The sequence below is a fragment of the Chiloscyllium punctatum genome, chromosome 12 (genome assembly GCF_047496795.1).
Source record: "Chiloscyllium punctatum isolate Juve2018m chromosome 12, sChiPun1.3, whole genome shotgun sequence".
Taxonomy (NCBI): Eukaryota; Metazoa; Chordata; class Chondrichthyes; order Orectolobiformes; family Hemiscylliidae; genus Chiloscyllium; species Chiloscyllium punctatum.
Window position 1 is genome coordinate 28,660,094 of NC_092750.1, and position 25,604 is coordinate 28,685,697.

The 25,604-nt window shown below is 37.9% G+C and overlaps 1 protein-coding gene across 8 annotated transcripts in view; it reads right to left on the reverse strand.

Annotated features, from left to right (window-relative positions):
• Nucleotides 1-25,604, reverse strand: part of iqsec1b (IQ motif and Sec7 domain ArfGEF 1b) — a 484,326-nt gene that overhangs the window by 104,901 nt on the left and 353,821 nt on the right. The window contains exon 1 of one of the 8 annotated variants that reach the window (XM_072582219.1): nucleotides 24,874-25,099. The exons of the other annotated variants lie outside the window; for them this stretch is intronic. The gene's annotated coding sequence lies outside the window, so the exon portion shown is untranslated. Of the gene's footprint in view, nucleotides 1-24,873; nucleotides 25,100-25,604 lie in introns of those variants that run through there. 8 annotated transcript variants of the gene reach the window in all.

Here is a 25,604-nt window from a genome sequence, read left to right on the forward strand (position 1 = left end):
AATGCCATAATTGCACTGGAGCACAAGTGTTCAACACCATTCAATTAGATAATTGCTAATGAATTTTGAAAACTTAACGACCTGATTTAGTTGCAAAAGCCTGTAAACCTGACATTAATCACAATTGAACCAAGAACAAAGAGAGAACAAAGTTCAACACAAGAACAAGCCCTTTGGCCGACCATGTCTGCACCGACACAATGCCTTTCTAAACTTAAACCTTTTGCCTCTATGCAGTCCACATCCCTCTATTCCTTGCCTGTACATGTAACTGTCAAGATGCCTCTTAAACGTTGCTATTGTATTGACCTTCACTGCCTTCTCTGACACTGCATTCCAGGCACTTCCACTCTTTAAAAAAAACTTGCCCCTCACATCATCTTTAAAATTGCCCCCTTTACTCAACCTATATCTCCTAGCAATTTTGACATTGAAAAAAGACTGATTTTCTAATCTATTCACGCCTCTCAATTTTGTAAACATCTATCAGGGCATCCTTCAACTTTCAAGTGAAAACAAATCAAGTTTGTTTAATCGTTCCTCGTAGCTAATACCTTCCAAGCCAGGCAACATCTTGGTAAATCATTTCTGTGCCATCTCCAAAGCTCCCATTATCCTTCTGGTTGAGTAGCAACCAGAAATGTGCAAAATATTCCAAATATGGCCTAACTAAATTTGCATCAAGATGCAACAATACTTGCCACTTTTTATACTCTATACCCCAAATGAAGGCAGTAAGCCCGTCATATGCCTTCTTGACCACATTAAATTCTGAACATCTCAATTGATCTACCATCAGCAGCTTTTTAGGGAAGATAAGTTTCCAAATTTCTGCTACTTTTTTGGGAAGAGATCTGTTTTGACATCACTCTAGCCTGAATTTGAAGGCTGAGATGCTTGTTCTGGCCATCACACAAGAACAAATAAATTATTTCTATTCGCCAAAACAAAACCTGTAATTATCTGGAATGGTTCAATTAGATCTGATTAATTCTTTATATTAAGGGAATACAAGCCTGGTTTATACATTCAATCCTCATTATTCAACATTTTCAGCTGTTAGCATTCTGATAACTACATACTGCTCCACTTTAAGCTCAATATATCCTTTTCAGAGCTGCCCTACATTGCCTGAGTTTAGTGCTGTCAATTGTACTCCAGATGGGCTCTCACCAGAACTGCATACAAAGCCAACTTCTCCGCCAACTCTCTTCAGATAAAGGTCAAAATTCAAGTAGTTTATTTTGCACCTGCCTCCAGCTTTTTACGGACTTGAATGTTTAAATATTTCCTTCTCCACCATTCCCATCTTCTTGATTTAAAAATATCCTGTCCTTCTGTGACTTCTTTTTGCACTCTTCTGGTTGTGCCTAACAGGGACAAAAGCTACAGCAATGAGGAAGAGTCAAATAGTTTGTATAATGCAGCAATAACCAATGAGCAATCAGTTCATGATCAATTTAAATCAAATCAATTGGAGGCTGGGTGCCCTTCCCCTGTTGAAACCTTTTCCACTTTATGGGATTAGGAGGGTGCAACAGTTGGACCTTTGAGCTTGGATATAAATATATATACTAGTGCCAGTCAAATTACCATCAAATTGACTGATGTTTTAATCTTCCTCCCTAGATACATTCAGTCGATATTTTTTTTTAAAAACAACATGTCCAAAATGTAATCCAACAGAGTGCACCAGAAGTTTGGACAAGATGCAATGTCTTTTTTGGAGTGGATACAGCACACATCACACTGTAGTGACTGGCACTATGCAATCAAATTAGGCAGCCATGTAGTTTTAAATAATTTCCAATTATGATCTTGAACCAAAATTACATCTATCTCATTGCACTTCCACTTAAGTTATTCTGTCCACTTTTACTAATATTTCTCTCCATGCTTTCAGCTTCATCTTCCATTTGATTGCTTGGATTAAGTTCTTCAAGTTCTCTTGGTATGCAATAGTTGAATCATTGGATTTTTATCTCCTCCGATGGAGCAATTAAAATGTTGCTGCTTTTAAGTCTCAATAGATACAACAGAATTACAAATATGATTAGCAGCTGACTCTTATACTCTTCCTGACATTATATACTATCCTATAACTTGGGTTTACACTTCCACATCTCCACAAGCTTACTAGTTATCTCTGAAACTGAAGTTTCCTTTCTCATAAGAAGCACATCTTTCCCTTGCAGCATTTCTACTCTCCATAAATCCAACATTTGAACATAATCATCTTGTAATACTGAAGCTAGCTCCCAAGAGATGGAATTTGAGCAGATGTTTTGCCAGAATACACTCTTTCAGCAGCTAATCATCACAACTATGCATCTGACCCAAATCAACCTTTAGCAATATAATTGGAAAGCCACTAGTTACTTACTGATTTATTTTATCTTCTCTTTTATCGTTTCCAAATTTTGTGTCGTATACCATTATCCTTGCTCTGTCATTTTGAGGTGACTCATTAATACAATGAGCAAAATTGCATTTATTCATTAAATTGCAAAACTACTTTGAATTTAAAAAAAAAGTCATGGATGAGCAGACAAAAAAAAATGAAGTGGAATTCTTCTGTATAGTGACAATAACTTCCACGAATTAATGGAGCATTTGAAGCATAAACAGTCCAACTAAAAATGACCTTGTATTAAAAGGTCATCTCTTACTTACACCATTCACTTTGAACAGAGGAAATACAGACCCAAAAAGCTAAAGGTCTTTGTTCGTTTTGAAGTTCCAGTTAAATGTCATTAATGGTAGTTTACCTGTGTTTTTAAAAAATGAAATTGAACAATAATGTCAAGCAGAATAAGCTAATCAATTGGTGTCATATGCCCCTCAGATAGATCTGTTAGGAATACAACTTATTCCTATTAAAGCGGGAAGCCTACTGTGAGATTCAGTGATGGTCTACTGTGGTGGTCATGTAACAAGTATTACAACACTTTCGTCAAATGTTACAGTTCCAATTGTGGATGCAAAGTAAAATCATAACATTCTCTAAAATATGAACTTCTCTCTGCATTTCTTTATTCTTTACATTGTCTTACTATTGTAGGAAATTTCTCTAACTACTCTTGTTGTAGCTCCAAAATTAATAAGGGCAAATGCTTAGTGTGAAATTGATCTGCAACAGGTTAGAAGAGATGTTCCATGACATCCAGGTGCACCCACTTGCAAGGGTTGTAGCATTAAAACAGTGGAAACCTTAGCTATACATGAAAAGTTAAAACATGGGAACAAGCGATTTTGTTCAACCAGTTCTGTAATTCTATATGCAAGCAAATAGTCCTAATCCCGGTTTCTGTTTTCCCCCTTTCCTTCACTCATCTGTCAATATTCAAGTTTAGATTGGATAGACCCTTCACTGTATGTAATTACTTTTGCTCTCCGTTCAAAACGCCTTGCATTTGATCATGTGACCATGGTCACTCATTATTTGTTGAATAATTGACAATCTGCTAGGTATCTATCCAGTGCCAGCCTTTCAAGATTTCAATTACCAATAATTTGGTGTTCTAACAAGTATTTCAGTTTTTGATGGGATTTCTTTGTATTTTTTCATACCAGGCAGCATTCTAATAAGGTTATGCCGTAAGATCATGCGAGCCTGAACACTTCCAAACTAATGACCACTACTATCATAGAATGATGAGTACAAATGCATGGGAACAGCACCAGATTCCCCTCCACGTATGCTGACTTGGTACTATAATGTAATTTGTTCATGGTCACTGGGTCAAATTCCTAATACTGCCTTCTTAAAAGCAAGCCAAGGAAGCAGCACTCCACCAGCTTCTCCATGGTAATTAGGGATGGGCAAGAAATGTTAGAATGGGTCATCACTGGCTAGGTTATTAACAAATTAAAAACATCGCTATAATCATCAACAGATTAGAATTCCCTAAAAACATTGGAAAGATGGATGATGGATCTTTCACAGAGGTCCAATGAAAACATGTACAAAATATAAATAAATGGTTCTCTTTCTAACAGTTATATTTGCCAGAATGTTACCAAACATGTGGTCGTGAATGTCAGTTATTTAATTAATGCAAAATTCAGTATTTATATTTAAGGTTATTCATGGTCATCCACATATACCTGTCCTGTATTACTTTACAAAATTTAATTAGATCTCATTGTCACATGCAGACATAATAAATAAAGTGATTTGCTTTCAACCAGAAAACCAAAGCTCTGGCAATTCAGATAACTCGCATTTACCAGATAAAATGACTGTAGGAGAAAGTCTAAATGTTTTCTAGCTGAACATTCAGAACAATAAAGTCATCAAAACTTTGTACCATTCATGACGCCATTATTTCTTCTGGCTCATTGAAACCGATAGCATAAATCTCACTGCACTGCTTGAATCTGAATTCAACACTTCAAGCACCACCAAAATCACTTCTACGTACAATAAAATAGTTTTCCTCACCATCATTGAGCGACTTATCTAAGAGTATTCTGACTTCATAAAATACCTTACTTTCTCCAAATTCTACTCCGTGTCCTTCCAGTGTCAAATGTTCAAGATTTCAATTTTCCAAACTCTCAATTTGTTAGAATCATATATGTTAAAGTCATGGTCCTTTGGTCCATCGCATTTGTATGCCCAAAATCCACTACTACCTACACTAGTCCCATTTTCTGGCACTGGGTCCACAACCTTGAAGGTTATGACATTTCAAGTGTTGATCCAAGTACTTTTTATAGGTTGTGAGGTTATTTGCTTCAACTACCTTCCAAACACTCAGCACCCTCTGGATACAAAATGATTTCCTCAAATCCCGTCCTACCTTTCACTTTTAAAGTGTGCCCCCTTGTTTTTGGCCCTTTGATTAAGGGGAATGATTGTTTTCCAACTACTCTTTCCACACCCCTCAATTTTATATACCTCTATCAGGTCCACCCTCAACTTTCTCTGGTGCAAAGACAACAACTTGAGCCTTATAGAGCTTCTCTCCTAGTTAAGATGGTTTCCTTTATTAGAAGGTGCAATATAAATTTTGTAGTCAAGGCAGGAACAGATCACGCACCCTAATGCTAGTCCTGTCACAGGTCTCCGATGCCCAAGCTAAGCATAATTGCCACACCCCTGTCTAGAGCTAGTAGGCTTATTGGACCCTATTGTGGGCCCTAGCTGTGGAAGGGAGAAAGACTTGTAAAGAATATGTTTAAACTGAATTTGACTTGATACATTTTTACAATAAAGGAGTAAATATTTCATTAATCAGTCAACTTTTGAATTTATACAACGTAGTACAGTATGTTCTATTGTATAATCACGGGCCTTTAGTAGCAGATAATTTGACATTTAAACATATGCCCTTAAGAACAGGCTTGATGCTATTACATGAAGTCGTCGTTATATTTATACCAGTTGTAAATTGTATCTTTCAGAAGTGAGATGATACAATCTAAAAATAATTACAATGTTGTCAGCATTTCCAATTAATTGAAAAAAAATTAATTTTCTATTACAATACAAACATAGCCAAGCCTACACTGAGATAATAACTTTTTTCCAAGATATCAGGCAAGCACAGTATTATTTTGTTCTGTTAGTCTCGACAGGAAACAAACTGCAGCATAATTAATGCAATTAAATCCACATTGGCAAAAACAAACAAACAAAAGCAAATTAGCTTTCCTTCTTTTCCACTTCAAGGGAATAAAATCAGATAGATCCAATGCATACAACTATTTTGCAGGTAAGGCTCTGCCCTTTAATTATGCTTGGAGGCTGTTCAACCACTATTAACCTGTCATATAGACACAGCTTTCCATAATGCATCTTCCTTTGTCTACTTTCAGATGATCTTTTAACACACTTCACGAAATCAAGCAATTTAAAAACTTTAGCCTTATTGACAGTGACAGTTTTTAAATGTGACCACAATGGAACTTTTAATGTAAATACTAAGGTTATACCACACAATTCATCAGGAAAAAGACATACATCACAAAGATTACGCTGATGACAACTGTGGGCACTTGTGGTGCTCCTATCACTTAGTGTAACATTTGGATGTTGAACTGGCGGCATGTGGTTTTGGTCTGTACATATCAGGATGTTAATGATTAACTCGTGTTTCTGAAGCCATGTTGTTTTGAAACCAGATGAAAGGGATGGTAATGGGAATTTGATTGCACTGAGTGAATTGTATATATAAAGTTGCACCAAACTACTAGCTATATCTGAACTAACTATGCATTTAATTCACAAAAAGTATGAATTAATCCCATTCTTTGATAGGTTACAGCACAAACCAACCAAAGACCATCTAGTGCACAAATAGGATATGCTGGTATTGAGTTGCTGCCATAAACTGCCAAATGGCATATTGTAAATAAACCAAGAATACAAGTATTTGAGTTAGAGTGCAATTGATGTTCCCAAGTATTTTACCCTCTTTTATAAAGCTTATTTTTAGATGTCTTTCGAACAAGTATCTGAGTACGTGAAAAAGCTATTTATGTGGGAAGACAGCAAATAAGAAAAAATCCAATTCAAAATTTAATATGGTATATTTTTCCATCTTAAGAAAGTTTATTCAATTAATTAAATCTATCATATTTATTGCTCTTCAAACAAGCAGGAAACTCCATTTTCTTTCAGGAAAAAAGTCAAAATTACACAATCTGGATTAGCAGAGAGACAGACAAAGACAGAGAAAGAGAGAGAGAGCGGGGGGGGGGGAAGAGGGGGAAGAGAGAGAGAGAGGGAGGGAGAGACACACACAGATATACACAGACAGAGGGAGAGACATACACAGATGGACGATTGGTGGTGTTTAACCTGAGGGACATCATGCCTCAGCTGATTCACGAAATTGAGAAAAAAATCCATATTATGAAGGATGCTCTAAGTATAAAGTGACTTGAGTATTTCTTCAGTTCTGCATCCAAGTATTAGACTAGATTACCTGTTTCAGCCCTAGAACAGAAATTCAAATCACAATCTTCTCACCAAGATGACCGCAGTTTCCCCAAGAGACATTTGTTTGATTACCAAGCATACAAACCGAGCTAACAATTGGCTGAGCACAGGGTTTCACAATCAAACATTTCATACCCTAAAACAAACAAATTGAAAAGAAAACAAAAAAAAATTGTAAAAGGCAGGTAAGTGGGACTTTATGAACTCATCTTGCAGTAATCAAGCACAGACATGATGGGCTGAATGGCATTCTTCTGTACTTTTATGGTGTTAATATGACATTGAAATGTGATTATGAAATGTGGTTAAAAAGGTCGTATTAAAAATGAGAAAGTGTTCACATGCCATTTAAAAATGACTAGCTGAATTATTTCCACATTGTAGCATCTTTACTTGAACATCCCAAAACCAAAATATTCAATTTACAGCGGTCTAGTTTGATTTCAGTTACCAATTTAAGTCTGCTGTATAAACCTCAGATTACGTGCAATCAATTGCTCCCGTTAGTGGATTGTATGTCCCTAAGAAGTCACATTGTTTTGCTATCAAATATTTATGATAACATAGTCTGAGCATATAACAATGTGATCAAAATCAGGCACCTTTTGCACAATTCTCCATGTGCCTCTCCTATGTGAACTGAGAAAACACCTGTTTAGGTCAAGGCCAGTTTTGAACAATTATACTGCTTCAACTCACAACAGGTGAACTTACTCATGTTTGCAGCAAACTGCATAATAACAAGCATGCACTGTTTCTTGACATCAATAGTTATCTGGTTTGAGTTAAACAAAATTTTTAATTAACCTTCCTCTTTTATTTCAATAAATCATTTCCTTGATTAACTTTGTGATCTGATTTCCTTCCCTATCCAGAAACATTGGCATTGAGGAAGAGCTTAGCTCTTTTTAATTTTGTAAGACTAAATCACCAAACTAAACAAACAACAAATTACAAGCACTGTGTAATGGGCTATGGAGGACTCAGTTCTTTTAAACCAAACTGCTCAGGCATGCTATGATACATCTCTGTAGAGCAGGTGGAACATGAACTCGGGCTTCCTTGCTCAGAGGTAGGGACTCTACCACTGTACTATAGGAGCCCTTCACTTAGGGTCGAGGTATTTTTAATCAACCTGTTAAGAGACACTGCTGAAGAAAGTGAGATCTGAACCTGGGCATCACCTGCTCTCAGTCAACACAATTCGGATTTCACCATCTACAAGATGGGATTTGAATCCATGACCTCCGGAGATTACCGTGGTTTTCTGGATTACTTGTCCAGTGACATTACCACTATGCCGTTGCCTCCCCTGCTCACAATATGAAGTGAAATGTTTGCCAGACATTCCCTGCATTTTGCCTGAGATCTACCATCATGATGAGTGAGGAATTTAATGTTTAGCGACAGAAGAGTTCCATTATTGCATGCAGTCTTCAAGGGAAACTTAGATTTTATTTTTTAGTTTCAGTAGCCACGTATTGAAAGAAATTGACAGAATATTTGGCTTCAACATAAAGCTATTAAATGCAACTCTTCTACCCTCCCCCAGCTCCTAAATCCTTTCTACAAAAACAATGAACAAAAAAAAAATCACAAAATGTGACAGCATATATTGTCACATTATACAAGTCCAATGAAAATATCAACCAACCATTTAGGCAGTTACAGTCCTGTAATCAGATGCTTGCTTTTTTACCCTCTGCCTGCAGTCATTGTTAAAAGTTCACTCTAATTCATTATATGTCAGCATGTTCATGTGCTGATGAGATCATTTTTAAAAACCTGCAGCATCAGGTTTCTGCTTTGCTGAAAATAATGCAGCAATGAAGCAGGCAAAAAGTTCAATCTCAAATGATCAAAATGTATGTGTCATTCTGCTATTTCAATGGAAGATAATCCTGGTGATTTAACTTTAGCAAATTTTAGGATTAAGAATTCAACAAAACAGTTTTGAATTTAAAACAAAACTGCAAACCAGTTAACAATACTGCAGAAGAATTATTGTTGTGGAAGACAATAAAAGCAATAAGCTCGGAAGCAGTATTTCAGTTTTATGCCAAAATGGTACGATCAGTTCTTCAAATTCACTTTGGAATTACAGCAGAATTTAATTTACATTTATCGCTTGTTTTAATTGAAGTACTAATCAGAGGGTAACAGAGCATTAAACTAGACTTGTGGCTGCATAAGTTAGACTTCCATCTGAAAGTGTTCGAATTTGCAATAAACAAAACTACAAAATAGATTTCTCTGTTATTTTGCTTGGTTTAGAGCAACATCTTGGTTGAGCATGAATACTCCCCAGCAGGGTGACCTAAAGTACATTGATTGTGTTGATGGAGATGTCCGCAGGGACACACAATCAGAATTGTGCTGACTTAACAGTACAGCACTGTGGATGTGAAACAGCACAAAAGAAATAAAGGTGAAAAATAAAGTGCATTCCACTTTTGAAAACTGGTAATATAGGAAGAAATATGTATCCTTTAATCCTGCTCAATTTCACAGAAACCATTATATCTCTTGCTTCTTTATCTAGAAGATAAAGTTTAGCTATGAATCAAAACATTTAACGAAAATAATCCAAGAGGAGTGATTTATTAATGCCACACACACTACTCCTTTGAGCAATAAACAGCTATCACTTCACACAGTTCCTCAGATCCTTTCTCATTCATACATAGCAAACATTCACATTTCCTGCATCATAGATAAAATACATTACGTGTTCACATCAAGTGCAAAAATGGCATCACACCAAGCTATCCCGAGTTGTGAATCACTCATCACTTAATCAAGAGAATCAGCAGTCATAAAGGGATGGGAGGAGGCTGAGCCACCTACCATCATTCCTTCTGGAACTACAAGCCCATCTTCATTCACGCACCACTTTGATCCCTTGCTGATCAGCAGCTCCCTTTATTGCCCACGTGACATGGAGAGAGATGCGGAACTACAGTTATCGCATTGGCCCTGGGGTCCTTCATCTGAGGAATGGCTTACTGTTGGTCAAGAGCCTGACTGGCACTCAATTCAGTGTACTTCTGCAGAGACAATGACAGAGGTCTTCATGGTTCTCTGGGTGGTGGTCCCATTATTTAGTCATAAAGCAGGCACTTTGGTCCAATTCATTCATGCTGACCAGATATCCTAAATTAATCTAGTTCCATTTGTCAGCATTTGCCCTGTTTCCCTCAAAACTCTATTCATATACCCATTCAGATACATTTCAAATATTATACCTGTACCAGCCTCCACCTCTTCCTCTGTCAGCTCATTCCATACAACTACCACCCTCTGCATGCTCCTTCAGTCCCATTTTAAGCTTTCCTCCTTCACCTTAAACCTGTGCCTTCTAGATTTGGACTCCCATACCCCAGGGAAAAGACCTTGACTGTTCACCCTATTCATGCCCCTCATGATTTTAAAAACATTTACAAGGTCACCCCTCAGCCTCCGAAACTCCAGGGAAAAAAAAGCCCCAACCTATTCAACCTTTCCCCATAGCTCAAGCCCTCTAACCCTGGCAAAATTTTTGTAAATTTTTTCTGATCCCTTTCAAGTTTCACAAAATCCTTCCTACAGCGAGGAAACCAGAATTGAATGCAGTATTACAAAAGTTGCCTAACCAATGTCCTATTCAACTATAACATGACCTCCCAACTCCTCAATATTCGGATTAAATTCTGCCCAACTAGACACTTTGGTACCTCTGTCTTTATGACCAAGGACAAAATAACCTTTATAAACTGACAGCATCATCACACTGGACAAGATCTTTTCCCAGGGTGGGGGGAGTCCAAAACCAGAGGGCATAGCTTTAAGGTGAGAGGGATAAGATTTAAAAGGGACCTAAGGGGCAGTTATTTCACACAAAGCTGCCAGAGGAAGTGGCTGGTAAAATTACAATATTTAAAAGGCATCTGAATGGGTATATGAATAGGAAGGGTTGAAAGGGATATGGGCCAATTGCTGGCAAGTGGGACTAGATTTATTTGTGATAGCTGGTCGGCATGGATGATTTGGATCAAAAGGCCTGCTGCATGACCAAAGGTATGTTTCAATGCTGTATAGTTCTCTGACTCTATGTAATAAAACAGAGAAAAACTGAAATGAGACAAACATCCAATGAGAAAAGGCTTTTCTATTTTCATAGAGTGCATTATCAGAGTTTATAGTATCATCAATGAGCCGACACGATAACGTAGTCAGTATATTGCCAAAGTTATAAATATCTGAATTTTTTTTTGCAGAAGAGTTTTTCAATCTGACAGTAAACAGAAGGGGGTCAAGTGACCTGTTCTGAAGATGAGCCCAGTTGGTTGAATTGTAACAGATCAAGTGGGTGCCAGGTTGTTTTACTGCAAGATGCCTACACGTGGCATCAATGACAGCAGCGTGTGCGCTACCATGGATTGATTGTGGGTCTCTAAATTTCCTGAAGAATGCGAGAAAGTTGGGTTGTAAACAGTTGCACTTTAAAGTATCCAATTAGTGCGTTCTGGCCTTTCAAGGGTAGCTAACCAGCATTTATACCTGAATACAAGGTTAAAATTATTCACATTACAATGAAAATGGAATCTCAGAACAAATGAATTCTTAAGATTTCTCTGAACACACTCAGTCAGTCAGTCAGCCAGACATCATCTGGGAGACAGATGAGCTGGATGCCAAAACACTCAGGTACTATACTAGGATTGTAAAAAGTAAAATTAATAGGGAGTTAAAATAAGGCTGAAGATTTGCCTAGTTTTCATATAAAGGAAAAGTCTCCTCCAGCAATAATTGTGACATGCAAGACAGTTCGAGAAGAAAGAAGTTCCAGGCTGGGAAGACGCAAAAAAAAAAGGAAGCAAATTCCTCAGGAGCTAAGAATCATTTTGAACTTATTCTGGGAGAATTTAACATCTGCTTAAAAGGCAGTGTAATGTTAACTGGTGAAGAGTTTTTTTGGCTGTACTGAGAATACGATCAGGGTGGACGAGTGGGAATACATCCTGTGTTTCAAAGTTTTAACGATTTATTACAGTAACTGTCTCAAAATGTGATATCTTCATACGTCAACTTCTAAGAACTAACCAATACTTATTTCTTCTTAAAATTTGAGTCAGAGTCAGCATACTACGTCTATGCTGACAAACAAACACCTAAACTACACTAATCCCATTTATTTGTACTTGGTCCATAGCCTACTGTGCCCTGACTTTAAGTGCTCATCTTGATGCTTTTTAAAATGTTGAGAGTTTCTGCCTCCACCACCCTCTCAGGCAACACATTCTATCCACTACCCTCTGGGTGAAAAAGTTCATTCTCATATCTTCTCTCAACCACTTGCTCATTTTAAACTTATGCACTTTGGTCTTGGGCACATCGGCCATGGAAACAAGATTCTCATGATCTGCTGTCAATGCCTCCCATAATTTTTTGAATCTCAATCAGATCTCCCATCAGCCTCCTTGGTTCCATAGAAAATGGACATTCACATTTAAGTTGTAGGGGTGCCAGCGTGGTACAATTGCTGGTAACAGGCTTCCAATTACAAAAACAATGCCCAACCAACCTCCTCCTATTGTAAAGCCAATTTTGGATTCACTTTGTCAACTTGCCTTAGATCCCATGAGGTTTATCTTTTATACCAAACTTCTACATGGGACCTCATCAAAGGCCTTACTGAAGTCCATGTAAATCACATCAACTGCACTACCATCAATATATTTACTCACCTTTCCAAAATATACATTTAAATTAGTCAGACAGGATCTCCCTCTTACAAATCTGTGCTGACTACCCCTGATAATCCCTGCCTCTTTAAATATTGATTAATCCTGTCCTACAAAATGGTTTCCAATAATTTTCATACCAACATGAAACTGGTCTGTGGTTACCTCGCTAATCCCTGCTGCCCTTCATGAATAAAGGAACCACATTAGCTATTCTCCAGTCATCTGGCATTTTACGTGGGGCTAGCGAGGTATTAAATATCTTTATCAGGAGCCCAATAATCTCTTCCCTTGCTTCCCCTAGCAGTCTTGGATACATCCCATCAGGCCCTGGGGATTTGTGCAACTGTATGCCCGTTAAAACAGAAATTTGGGATCCTCTTCTACCAAAAAGGTGTGGATACTGGTTAATCTGTGCTTTTAGGATTGAGATCAATAGATTGTTGCTTAGAAGAGAAATGAAGTTAAGGCAGATGAATGGAAGTACATCATTCAAGGTCAAACTGAACATATGAGCAAGTGTTCATTCCTATATATGCAATAAAATAAATCACATCATTGTTGTTAACCTGACCATCTCTGCCAACATTCTAGCCCATGTCTGTTTAACAGGAAACACTATTCTAAGACAAGCATACAGTATGCAACAAGTCAAACGCTGGATTTAAGTCTTGAGGACAAACAAATAGGCTTTACATCATGATCTGAGTTTTAACACACAAAACAGGACTAGGCCATTCAGACCATCAAGACTGTCCACCACAACATATGCTCAAACACCCGACTGTCTTTTACTCGCCCATCCCCATATCCCTATACACCACTGGTGATCAAAAAGCTATCAATCTCTACCTTAAGCAAACTCAAAGATGAAACTTTCCCATCCCTCTACGGTAGAAAATTCTAGAGGTGGACAACTTGGAGTAAAATAGTTTCTCACATTGGTCCTCAGAGACATATTTTTAAAACGTGCCTCCTGGATTTAAATTATGTAACTAGGGGAATTACATTCCCTGCATCTACCCTGTTTATTCCTTGAAGTATTTCATAAGTTTCGATTAGATTACCTTTCAGTTCAAAACACTACAAAATACAAGCCCAGTTTGCTCAATCACCCTTCATAGACAACCTGCTATCCAGGAAACAAGGCGGGTGAACCTTTGCTACACTCCCCCATCTATGACAATACCTTATTGCATAGAGGTATTATTTCAGAATAAATTCTAGATGAGTGTTAAACAGGGGCATTGCATACAAAAGTCTACACAATAGTATGATCTACATATACGCAAATGCTGAAGTGGGTTCAGTTAAGTAGAGTGATCAATGCGGCATTCCAAGCAAGGGACTGTTATGAGTAACCTAGGAGGTAGAATGCTTCATTAGCTAAACAGATTTAACTTTTAACTTTGCCTCAGGTTCACCTACAATTTCTCACTTAGTCTGAACAATGCCATTTAATTCCTGTTGTTAGTATATCTTATATTTTCTTTCAAAGAGTTTTCACATTGTGGCGTAAGCCCACTATTGTCAGTAAGGGATAGAGTGTAGGTAAGGAAAATCTGGAGACATTAGTTTATTGCAAGTGGCAGACCTGAGCCTAAGGTGTTCCACCATTTCGTTATTTCACGTAACTGGTGGCAACTGTATTTTGGTGGATATGGGGCTGGGAAAGGGGTGGTAGGGGGTGTATATGAACTTCCACAAGAAGTGGTGGATGCAGATACAGTTACAACATTTAAAAGACGTTTGAACAGATACATGAATAGGAAAGGTTTAAGAGGGGTTTGGGCCAAACACAGGCAAATGAGACTAATTTATTTTGGGAAACCTGGTCGGCATGGACGAGTTGGACCGAAGAGTCAGTTCCGTTCTGTAGGAGGTTAAAAATGTGTTGCTGGAAAAGCGCAGCAGCTCAGGCAGCAAAGGAACAGGAGAATCGACGTTTCGGGCATAAGCCCTTCCTGTAAAGGGAGGAGGAGAGCTTCTTCAAGGAAGGCATCCTTGCAAGAGGATTCGCAGTAGGTTAAAATCAACTAGGAGAAAGTGAGGACTGCAGATGCTGGAGATCAGAGCTTAAAAATATGTTGCTGGAAAAGCGCAGGTCAGGCAGTATTCTGTATGACTCCATAATTATACTTACTATTGAATTCAAATCAGTCATGCTCTCCTGGATGGTCTCTCAAAAACTTTTCAAGGTAATCCATTTGGTTTTTAAAACCCACTATGCTTTTAGAGATACAGTCCAGGATTTTGACTCAACAACACAAAGAATAAAGATATATTTCCACATGAGGATGGCACATGGCTCAGAAAGGCATTTGCAGGTGGTGATGTTCCCATGTCCTTGCTGCTCTTGTCCTTCTGGATGAGGGTAGTTTGAATGATGTCGAATCTACCACTGCTAGCATCTTGGAAACTGAACTGGGCCAATTATATAAATACTATGGCTACAAGAGCCAGAGGCTAGAATTCCTGCAGCAGCTAAATCACTTCCTGACTCCCCAAAGTCTGTCTGCAAAGCACAAGTCAGGAGTGTGGTGGAATATTCCCCACCTACCTGGATGAATGCAGCTCTAACATTTCAGAAACTTGACATCATCCAGGACAAAGCAACCTGTTTGATTGGCACCACATCCACACAATAATGGATACCGTCTGTTAGGTCCACTGCAAAGTTAGACGGCATCTTCCAAACTCAAAAACCACTGTCACCTAGAAGGTGAAGAGCTGTAGATACCCCTGGAACCCACCACCTGCAATTTCCCTTCCTATCCCCTCCCCAGCTGACATGGAAATATATTGTCATTCCTGCAGTGTTGCTGAGTCAAATTCCCTCCCTAAAAACATTGTGGAAATACCTGTACCAAATGCATTGCAATGCCTCCAGAAGGTAGCTCACCACAGCCTTCACAGGAGCATCTACGAATGGGTAATGAAAGCTGGCCCAGCCAGCAAAGCCCACATCCCATTAATATATATATTAAAAAAAAATCAATCCCTACCTTGATACTCAAATCTCTCAATTTTGAAATTCAAGATGCTACATGGCTTGTGAATTAGTCTCTGAAAGGATCTTATTGTTTATTGATACAAGCAGCCTCCCAGGTTTCTTTATCTTCGTACACATTTTGGAACAGGGCCATACCTCTATATTAGCTAATCCTATCCCTTCTGCCCAACCTGGTCAGTTCACATTTCTCCATATTTAATGACATCAGCCACTTGCCTACCCATTCAATAAGCATGTCAATAAGTCATCCATCCATTCACCACAGTGGTTGGTGAAACTTAAATTCAGTTAATACAATCTGGAATTGAAAACCAGCCTGAGTGGTAATGGTCCTGATGCTATTATTGTTTGTTGTAAAGGCCCATCAGGTTCACTCATGCTGTTTACAGAAGGAGATCTGCTTTCCATGCCCAGTCTGCCCTACATTTGACTCTAGGCTCACAACAATGTGATCGACTCCCAACTGTTATTTGTAGTGGTCAAGGAAGCTACTCAGTTCGAAGGCAATTAGAGATGGGGAACAAAAGTAGACTTTGCCAATGACATTCACATTCCACAAAATCAAAGAAACCGTACAGTATAAACACTGAAGCATCACCTTGGGCAGGGAACAGCTCACCAAGGTTCCTGAAAGAATATGTTCAAAAGGTTCATCTCTAATACACATAAGGGCAACAGGTACACAAGATCACCACCAACTGCTAGTGCCCTCCAAGCTACTTGCCATCCTAATTTGGAAGTGCAACACTGTTTCTTCACATTCGCCAGGTCAGAATCCTGAAACTCCCTCCCTATCCACACTGCAAGCGTACCTACAGCGTATGGATTGCCACAGTTCAATAACACAGCTTGCTACCATCTTCTAAAGAGCAATTGGGATGGACAGTAAGTACTATCTGTCCTAGTTAATTACACCTAAACCCTTGAATAAAACAAGTAAAATAGTAAATTGCATTGCATACCTGCTAAGGTCAGCTGATCATAGCTTAAATCTGCAAGGATCTGATAATTTCTTCCTCATGCTGCCAAGATTTTAAGACTTCCAGAAGTAAACTTACATAATAAATTAACGGGGAAAAAAAAAGACGAAAAGAAGTAACCCTGAACTGAGACCGGGAAGCAAATATCATTATCATACTTTGAATTATCTGTACATAGGTTTCAAGCAAACAGATTTATGAACTTGTGTACATGAAAAAAATCAAAATAATTGCACTACATGCAACATTCATATGGGTAAGTACTCTTAAATTATTTGGGAAAGGACAGAAATTGGTATTTTAATAGGTTGTAGCTTTCAAATTGTAGATAAGGTTCCAAATGCTGTTCTCACAGACATGTACCATTCATCGAAAAATGTGAAAATATACAGTAATGTTCTAACAGGAAGCATTTAATCAGTATGAAATGAAGAATTAAATTATCCCAATGATATGGAAGGATTAAAGACAGCAGAGAACAGAGTCTTCCATTGTGCTCACTGTCGTGTAATATAATATCGCCTTCCTTGAGTTCAGATTATAAGTGTAACTCACATTCCTAACAGTTCGCACACTGGTATTAATAAAAGTCTGTTTGCTGTTTTATAGCCAGAAAAACATTTGTTACTTCAATTTGAATGAAATTTATGCAGATTACCCAATAAATATATCATTTACTGAAACAAAACCACAACACTTTTAACAAGCACATAACATTAGTTCATACTGTGTCTTGCCTTGCAGAATATAAAGTTTTCATTACCAAACATTAGAAAAATGTGTTTTGCCTAAGGATGATTGGGTAAAGATTACTTCACAGGGTGTTATCAACAGCTCCAAGTACAATAACCGCTGATGAGGAGGACAGATTTAAACAAAAGAAAAGCTGTTCTGATTAAATTACTTCAACTACTTAAGACCTGCTCGAATAAAGATTTTTTTTCCAAGGGGCGAGGCACAACATGATTATACAAGAACATTTCAGTGGTTGTGGAACAAAACTTCAACCACACAAACTTAACACTGGCTTCAACATCAAATCTTAATTTTGAAAAAACTAAACAAAATACAATTTGGCTCCTCAGTAATGTATCTGGACAACCTGCATGGTTTAATGAAATGTCGTACATTTGTACATCTTGTTATTACACAGTATCCTTTGGATTGACAATGACTTGCTTGCAACCTGGTCTGATGGACTCCAAAGGTGCAATTTGCTGACTCTGCTGCATGACGTTTCAGGCAGACGAGATACATGGATGTTTTGTGCACTCCCACTAATGCATCACCTTAAGAATGCTTGTGCCTGCTGAAGTCTGGAGAGATTTTCAGTGCCTTCGAGATTGAGACTTCTCTGCTTTGGTGAGTCTCAGGTAGGGACTCACATAAGTTAGCTTATGTTTGATTGCTGAGATAATTTGAGAACATCTCCAAAGCAAAGCATTTTTGCTGTCCTTACCCAAGGCTCCAGGAATGACCAAGTTTAAGTGTACAGCAATTGTTTCATGACTGTGGTATCAGTAGGCAAACAATGCATCACACTCAGCAGAGCTGATCTTCTGTGATTACTGCCTCAATTCTGAGCATGCTGGCTTGGGAGATGCTATTGTTTGACTACCTTTCTTGCCACTGAATTTGAAGAATCTCATGAAGGCATTATTTGTGGCACATCTCCAGGGTATGGAGGGATATGGGCCTGGTGCTGGCTAGTGGGACTAGATTGAGTTGGGATATCGGGTCAGTATGGACGGGTTGGACCGAAGGGTCTGTTTCCATGCTGTACATCTCTATGACTCTGACGTGCTTTCTGTAGACTGTCCAAGTTTCTGAACCATATGAAAACATGGGGATCACAGCAGCCAGTAAATTATAAATTTGTAGCTTCAGATTTGAGATGCTGGACCTTAACTATTCTTCCTCAGTCAGACAAATGCTGCCACAGTAGATGAACTTTGTCATGTCAGTCTACCCACGTTTAAAGGAGGTCCCCAAGATATGAAAAGTCGTAGCATATTATGATTCGGCTCCAGACACACACTCATTGCGTCGCTCTCACTGAAAGAAGGGAATTAGTTTTAAAATCCCCACTGTGATGATACTATGGCTTTAAGAGCCATATTTTGCCCTTTCTTTTGAAAATGAAGAAAGGTTAAGACAGAGGTGAAGGGTGGTCGGCTCAAAGCCAATTAAGTAAACCGCTTATGAGGCCTTGGGATTTTTTTAATTAAAAAAGGTTGGTACAATAGAAGCAGCTTGAATGGGTGGTGTCAAGCACCCACAACCAGAATTTTTAGATTAGATTACTTACAATGTGGAAAAAGGCCCTTTGGCCCAACAAGTCCACACCGACCTGCTGAAGCGTAACCCACCCAGACCCATTCCCCTACATTTACCCCTTCATCTAACAGTTTTAGCTTTCAGGAATTGCTAGAGCATTGAAGTGGGAATGTGGGAGCTTATTCTCTCTCTGATACAGCTAAAAACTGGGCTCTCTTGTTGCTAAAATTGCATGCGAGACCAGCAGGAGGCTGCAAGAACACAGCAAGTCAGGCAGCATCAGGAATGGAGAAGTCAACGTTTCAGGGTGTAACCATACTTCAGGACTGTGGTGGGTGTAAGAGGAGCTGCAGTTAAGGGGAGTTGGGGATGGTGGTGTGGTCAGGATAGGTGAACACTGGTAGAGGGTACAACCTGGTTGGTCAATGAGGGGAATGAATCAGGTTGGTAGCTGGAAGAAAAGATCGATCAGAGGAATGAGAGGGAGGTGGAGGGGCTGGAAAGGGAGGTTATTTGAAACAAGGAGAATTCAATGTTGACTTCTCAGAGCCATAGGGTGTGTTCTTCTAGCCTTCTAATTGTCTACCTTGAATTCCAGAATCTGCAGTTTTTTTGCCTCTAACCAAAATTGCATGTGAAACAATGTATTCTCCTGAATTTGCCTACACCAGTGTGTTTATGGGATATCAGAATATTGGAACAGTTAATTAGCAGTAGTTAATATTATTTTGCTAAGTGTTTTGATATAATTAAGCCAATTATTTTATTTTGTCTGCATTTTTAACTGTAGTCTTAAAAAAAAAGTGTGTTTTGCTTAAAGTCGAGTAGCTTGACAAATCAACTTGTGCCTGGAACTCAATGCCTTACACTTACCATTAAAATAGGAAAATGTTAGAGTCTAGGCTATCTTCTTAACATATTTTGAGGAGATGTTGACTGGTCTATACATAGTTTCTCTTTTTCAAGAGCAAAGTATTCCTATAAACACTGCTGTACAATCTCAGCCTCTCCACTTTTTCAATTTTAAGATGCTTCCCATTGAAGATGCCTCTTTGATTAACATTTTGGTCACCTATCCTTGGCTTGTCAATTTTCACCTGATAATGCATTAGGAGCACCTTCAGATATATTAATTGATTAAAACAGCATTTCGCGAGGATCCTTCAGGTAGTTGGCAGACTGATTCAAACTGCACATCACTGATACGCAAAACCATAACTGAGGCCATTCAAAAGGACAGGCCAAGACTCTTGGCTCACACCACTTGCATGACATTGTACACCAAGACTGGTTCCCATATCTGTGATATCAGTCATAAGTGCAACAAACAAATGTAGTTTTATAGTATTAATGCAACTGTTGACCTCCATTTACTGGTACATGCTCATTTGTAGTATTAATGCCTACAGCTACTTCATAATGAATATTAATTTCGTAAAAACATGCACATAAATTATGAAGTAACAAACAATATATTGTTTCCCCAGATTCTCAGTTTTGATAATTGCCTTTTGCAGTGATGATTGAAAGTGGATGAGATAGCACAATTAGATGGCCTGTAGGGTCTTTTATCCCACATGGTTGGAGAACCACTATGCTGAGAACATTATAAATGTGCACTGTTTTAATAACAATGAAAATAATGTCAACTGTCGTGCATTTATACGGAGGGTTGATAGGTTTAATCCACTCAGCAGCCAACACAAAACAGCACATGCAAAAATTCTGAATCAGACAATTCATCACGATTAGGGAGACAGATTCAAAGTAAGTGGCTTTAGTACAATACTTTGATACTACAGCTGTGTAGGCCATATTGAAGACTTAATTACAATAAAGGTAATCAGAAACAGATTATATAGGTTATATACTGCAAAATATTTCCTTTGAGAGGTGACGAATATACCAAACATTTGCTGATTCAGTAAAGATTGAAATGGTAAGCTATCATTTTCTACAGGACTGTTTTTGCTTTTCAGTATAACAGAGATGAAACCAAAATATGAATATTTAACAATTTCAAGGAGTTTTACAGCTAGGTGATTATAGATGTGATCTCAAAAAGCATTTCACTACACTGGACAATGGAAACCTGGAAGTCACCTCACAAAATGCTGTTGAAGATTTCAAAACAGAGGCAGATGGACTTTTTTTTATTACTAAGGATATTGAGGATTATTCAACCAACGAAGATCCATCATGTTAATGTACAGTTCAGCCATTATCTAACAATGAGTTTAATGGGTTGAATGGTCCCTCATATTCCTATGATTTTATCATGGTTTAGCATAACTTGACCTGTAAATAAGCTGATCACTGAAAGAAAAGACTCAATTTTGGATGCATCAGTTAGAAAACGATCATGCTCTCAAATCCTGCCATTAAAATATTCAAAAAATGACTTTCTTACCTTTCAATTATCCATGAAGATTGCATATAGAGTTAATCTTATTGCCTGCTTCCTAATCACGTCAACAATCAGTATAATGACTGTGAAACCAATAATCCTTATTTCAAAATATACATCACCAGTGAACATTGCATTAACTTTGCACAGAACCGACACAGTGTGACATCGTGGTTATGACAGCCAGTTTTCTATTACATCACAATGACTGTGCTCCTGAAACCACCAAAATCGGGGCAGGTTGCATAACTCCACTCAAACATTCTGGGGAGTATAGTTTACAGAGATCTGGAGAAACTAAAGTATATCTCACCAGCTTCTAAGCCTTTATGGTTTAGCGTTCATCTCTAACCTATCCATACCTTCATCATTAACTCTGATTCTTCTGTTAATAACCAACCACACCTCTCCTCCCACTTGACCAAACCCATTACTCTCAACATCAAATGACATCTTATTCTCCTAATTTAGGCAATTACAATAACTTAAATACAAGTTTATTGAAAATAAAAGCTCAAAAGCTCAATTGTTTAAGTGATAATTTACCATTTTCCAAACCAGTTTCATTTAAAACAGAAGACTTTCCCATACTCAAAACATAGTATCCAATTTAGAGTAGGAAAACATCAACAGAGTAATTTATCTTCAAATGAACACTTCTGCAAAGTGTTCAAATAAAACCCACGGTGGCTCAGTGGCTAGCACTGCTGCCTGACAATGCCAGAGAACCGGGCTCAATTCTAACCTCTGAAGACTTGTGTGGAGTTTGCATATTCTCGTCATGCCTGCATAGGTGTTCTTTGGGTGCTCCGGTTTCCTCCCAAAGATGTGCAGGTTCAGTGAATTTGCCATACCAAGTTGCCCAAAGTGCTCAGGGATGTGTAGTTTAGGTACATTATTCGGGGGTAAATATAGGATAATAGGGTAAGGGAATGAGTCTGGGTGGGTTATTCTTCGGAAGGTCGGTGTGGACATCTTGGGCTGAAGGGCCTGTTTCCAATTTTTAATAGAGCTTTGTTTGCTTAGTAATTTATTTAGAATGAAAAAAGACCTTCTGTTCCTTCAGACAGTAAAATATCCACTCCTCTGAGAGTTACTGTCACACCTCCTTAGAGGACAATTTCTGAATTAACATTTAAAACACAGTCTTTCTACTTAAAATGTTGAGTGAATGCTGGGTCAAAGCCTTCTAGTTCTTTATATACTCAACTTAGCTGTGCAGCCAAATCAGTGTTTCAGGAATCTGCTGTGATCCAACATTACTGAACCTTTCCAATGATACATAAATATCATGAGAATTAAAAATCGTATTTTCATCACAGTACCTGCTCTACAGAGTGTTTGAATAAAGAATAACATTAAAACACCAGAAATCATTTCTTGAGTAAAAATCTACAAAGTAAAAAACATAACTCTATTGCCAAACATATCAACGTTTAAATAAATGTTGTTTCAAATGCACAGCATTCTGGCTGATCCAACTGAAGTACTGCCGAATGCGCTGGCTCATTGAAATGCAAGGCCAAACTTCAAGCCTGAGCCGAATCGCTGAGAAAGGCCAGAATATGAAAGATCTGTACAAATATACGATAGAAACCAGCATTTTTCAAGCTTAAACTAAGGGAAGAAAGAGGTCCATGTTGAGAAGTCAAGGATATTTAATATTTAGTCAGTAAATCCTTCAAGTGTAACAATGAAAATCAGACCAAGACCTAGATCACATCTAATTAAAAGCCAAGTTTAAGTTTGCAAGCAACTCTTCACACAAACTACAACCAACATGAGGGACTTTGGGTAAAGCAAAGAAACAGATGATAATCTTAAAAAGCCACAGATTATGATGTGTGTTAAAGACTTCGTGTGAAAGATATCTTCTTCATTTCTAAAGGGGGGGGTTTGCACCAAGGCTCATGTGACAGTCACAGTGCCTTGTGCCTAGCTTGGGAGGATCAGAGAATTAATGAATTGAAAAATATAGTAGAGAGTAATACATTTTCCAAATTCATAATCAGCTATCATTTACATGAAAATACTGCATCAGCTTTTCAGTTTTCACATTTTCTCCACATTGAATAAATCAGTTACAAATATTTCAACTGCATTTCACCAAGGTAATTACATATGCCATGTCATCAAATTCTAAAGCCTTTCAAAGTCTATATACTATGGCTTAATGTTCTAATTATAAAATAATCCGAGGTCCCTAATTGAATCTTTTAAAGAGATCTCTCATTCAAAGTTGAAGTATTCAAAAAAAACTCAATTGTCTGTACTTGTTTCCCAGATGCAGAACAATGCAATTTGTTTATAAACATAGCGAGAGCAATTGAGGAAATATGTTCAAATGTACCATTCTATAAAATTATCTAATGACTGGGCAGACAGAGCCCCAACGGACTTTCTGTTAAATCTGTAGAGAAAGCGCCGACACCCTTATTGAAAAAAAGAACAAATGGAGGAGTTTCTCAAAATTTACAGAGAGAAGCAGTTAAAGAGAAATTTACACAAAACATAAAGTCAAAGTTGACTTCAGTCTACATCATACCAGAGACCTCTTTCATGCAAAAAAAAAGGCAATTTCAAAGCCATATCCAAAACATCAACTTGAAAACATTTTTATTGATATCTTCAATTCCTAACAGGTTAAAGTCAAAGAAATAATTAAGATTCTTATCTCACACATTTCATGTAATGTGTAGGAGCAGCACAACAAACATGAAAAGATTTTCATAATTTCAAATATTTAGGCTGGTTTGATGTTGACCCACACCATAGCTTTAATTGGCCGAAGCTATTACAAATGTTTCAGTTCTGCAGCTACTAAAACACTAACAACAATAATTTAATTTAGAAATCCTCAGGTCAATTAGCTATGGAATTGGAATAAATTCAAAGTATAAGCTTTGACATCCTCATTTTCCCCCCCCCATCAACATACTTAACGAAACGTACGATGATTATAATTCACTCACAAAGTAACCAGATGACCTTGTCTATATCAAATTTATTCAGATTTACTATTTTAAAACCTGATATTGAAAAAAAAATCTCTGGCTCAATTAAAACTTTCTGTACAAATCAGGTTTATTAAAAGTTTGACTACAACATTGACAGGACACAAATGACTTCAGCCAACTGATGCTGGGTTTACTAAATTTTATCATTCCCTGTAAATTCAGTGACAGCTGCTCTTCTTACAGGGAAATATGGGCATTGCATATCAAATCTCTGAATTGAAGTACTAAGAAAAGTAACCATGACATCTTCAAGGTTCACCTCATCTCTAAAGCAGCATTCCAACTTACATCAACCAAACTGCCCTATATCTGCACCTTCCATTTCATTCCTGCATTATATTCCACAATGAATTAAAGGCTATTTCAAGGAAGTCTACTAATAATACTAATGTTGTCTTATACCGCTATAAACAAACACTAATAAAGTAGAAGCTTCTATAGACAGTGCTTATTCATCAGACTACTACTATGACTGCAGTCACTTGCTGCACTGCATAATTCACCTACCTCTGACTTCATGCCTTTGCAGACCATGAATAAATAAAAAAATACAGCTGAAGCTGTCAAGGATCCGGATGCAGTGGAATGGCAGTAATTGTGTGGCCCGGAGGAAAATGAAGCTGTACAGTGCCTCGTTGTGGAGCTCAGGGCAGACCTAAATCCAGTAATCAGGATTTACTGATCAGCAAAATCATAAAACGTCGATGTGATGGGCCGTATTTTGTGGCTCTCTGTATACAGCAGCTTCCATGATCTCGTGTAACCTAATGCAAACTCCTCCGATAATTGCTTCTGTTAAACAATCAGCTTTCAAGGTCACTGCCTGCTAAGCTCCAGTTATAAATCAGAAACACGCAAATAGTCATTGAATTTGAACATCACATGTACAAGAACATAACACACAAATAGCCACAGCTATTGTCTGTCTAAGTAGTCTAAAAATATACCAGTACCCATCGATCTCTAGACTGCAGGTGAAAGTGATCAGTTACCAGGCTGCAATGCCAAGGTATGTAATAAGGTCAGTAGCAATGACATTTCGCACATCAAACTCACAAAGCATGCCTTGATGAATCAGGCAAGACTTTATTTCATGTTTCTATTGCCAGGATATTAGAAACTGAATTACTTTTCTATAGTCTCACTGTCTGCACTTCAAAAGAAAATACAATTAAAACGATGATCCCATTTTCTGACAAAATTCTGTTGAAGGTATTTTGTTTAATAACCTTATAACC